Raw genomic sequence first — 2,500 nt, 5'->3', positions numbered from 1 at the left:
TTCTGCCCTGACTTTGATCCCAGCATGCATATGTCAGCATGCTGTCAGTACTCACAGTAGTGTCGACTAAGAGGGGGGACCAGGCATAAACCAAGGACCTTACAACTGAAAAGCCAGCACTCTACCAATGATCAGTGCCATCTCTAACAGGTAGAATAATATTGTACAATCTAACAGCTGTAATGATTTAGGCCAACTCTGTTATAATACTTGAACTAAGCTAAGGTCATATGGGTCAGTGTCATAAAAAACATTGAATCAGACTGCCTGTTTTGGTATCATATTTGAAATACTGCATTGTTTAAAAATTATCCCTCTGACCCTAATTAACCCATAGCTTATCCTGTCTCTAAGTATAGATATAGTTCCTATAAAATGCATTAATATTGGTCATCATTGTATTTTCCCCTAAGAGTTGATATCATACATTGTAAACCATAACTTTAGTGGTCTAATCACAGATCAAAATGTTATAATGAATGATTAAATTCCTCTGATAAAGAATGACTCCTCAACCAAACAAAACAAGGAAATCTTTTACTGTTTTTGGTAGCATAGCTGGGAGGGAAGCATTTTTCACCACTCACAAGCTTCCAATGATGCCTATATATTTACCTAAAAAGATATAGGAAGGCCCTCAAAAACAGCTTAGACACCATTGTGTCTAGCTATACCACTCTCCACCAGAATCAGCATAGAAATACTAATGTACAAAATAAACCTACTTCCATAGTGATATGTACATTTTAGCATCCTAATTTTTCTAGTTACACAAATAAAAGGTGCAGAGTTTCATTACACCTATATATTTATGAATATTGAACACAATTTTCTAACTAATATTTCTGAATAAATTTTAACCTATTCGCCCCAGATTTATGTTCTGTTCCCAGAAGTTTTTGGTGAATTTTGTTATATACAGATGGCTCCACATGTGCTCATCCGGCAAGGAATCTATCAGTAGGCCCTAGTTACTGATCCTGATTTTCCCATTCCTTGAATTGGGGGGAAAATGTGTTTTTCTTATTGATACCATTTCTATCGATACTATTATTATTGTTATTGATGTTATGATTATTAAATTGTCGTTAAACTATTTTAGACACTGAAATGAAACAAAAGACCCTTTCCTAAAGTGAAGGAAAAGGGTAAACAGGTGAGATAGATAGTTCTGATAACTGGCTCTTTGGTGATTAAGAACTAGTAGAGCTATCTATGTGTAAATACAATAAATAAACGTGTATTACAGTGGGCATGGCATGTATTCTTGCCACATGGGGCGAATGGGTTAAGCAAAGTAGCAGTTCAAGGCAAGTAGGAGACAGCAGACATAAAATATTAATCATGGTGAATACACTTCATAATGGCAATACATTTCACATGAGGGTTTTCTTCCAGTGCTGATGGGTAAGATAAGTCACCATATATAAAATTTTGTGTATAATGAAAGTATTCGTGAGCAAAAAGAATAAAAAAAATTGATAGAATTCTGACATTTGGAAGGAACACACATCTTTAAATCTGACACATGATGATGGTTAATGAGAAAATCTGTAAATGTACTCCAATTTGATGAAGTAAAACCATTAACACAAACTCATTCAGTATCAGATTTTTTTTTGTTATGTAGAAATAAATATACAAAGTTGTTCTTCTGTAATAAATAATAAAGATGGCAATTAGAGATCAATATTCGTAATGGTATCTTTTAATGGGGATTTATTTTACACTGAGTACAATACACACAGTATAATACATTACAATAAACAGATTCCTATCATGACTCCAGGAAGCTATGTATAAATTTTAAGTTGCGAATAACCATCAATTTTTCTTCTAAAAGTGACATACATTTTCTGCATATATCTAATATTTACCTTAATATATTAATTTTGTTAGATGGTGAGTGATGAAACAATCCTATATCACTGAAGACATCATTTTCCAGATAAAACCTTCATTTCTTGCTTCTAAGATTCTTCTCTTTTTTATCAATTATCAAAACTAGAGTAAGACCTTGAAACTTTTAATAAAAAAAGCGTTTTATTCTTTTTGTAATGGATATCAAATAACAAAATAATAACTTTGACCAAATTATGACTAGCCAATATGAAAACTTAGGTAATTGAGAGCCCTTTCAAAACATATAGTCATCATCAACATATTTCTTGTTCACTGAAAAAAGCAAACAACAGCAAATTATAAAACTATATCAAAGTTTGTTTTTGTTTGTTTTTCCTTCAAAAAACTTAAGTGAATAGACAGGTTACAAACTTTTTTGACTCCAAAAGAAACAGAAAATTAAAAAAAAAAAAGATATGTAAAGAAAAGGCAGAATTAAAACAGCAACTGAGCTGGAATCTTCCCTTAGCCTAACACAAGGAACACAGTTTGAAAGAGACCCTGAAATAGGAACAAGTTAAGGGGACGAGGAACATAATGAAGAGAGCAGAGGTTCGTCATCCTATTAACTTCTCCAAGAGAATTGGAAAAAAAAGTC

The 2,500-nt window shown here is 32.4% G+C and overlaps 1 protein-coding gene across 1 annotated transcript in view; it reads left to right on the top strand.

Moving 5' to 3' along the window:
• LOC125037858 (sodium-dependent serotonin transporter-like) overlaps positions 1-736 on the top strand; it is a 15,281-nt gene extending 14,545 nt beyond the window's left edge. Inside the window, exon 11 of the mRNA XM_047631100.1 lies at positions 1-736. This exon is cut by the window's left edge and continues 117 nt beyond it. The gene's annotated coding sequence lies outside the window, so the exon portion shown is untranslated.
• Positions 737-2,500: the final 1,764 nt, after the last annotated feature.

This window comes from Penaeus chinensis, chromosome 24 (genome assembly GCF_019202785.1).
Source record: "Penaeus chinensis breed Huanghai No. 1 chromosome 24, ASM1920278v2, whole genome shotgun sequence".
Classification (NCBI taxonomy): domain Eukaryota; kingdom Metazoa; phylum Arthropoda; class Malacostraca; order Decapoda; family Penaeidae; genus Penaeus; species Penaeus chinensis.
The sequence above is the reverse complement of the archived record's forward strand: the minus strand, read 5'-3'. Positions and strand labels throughout refer to the sequence as shown.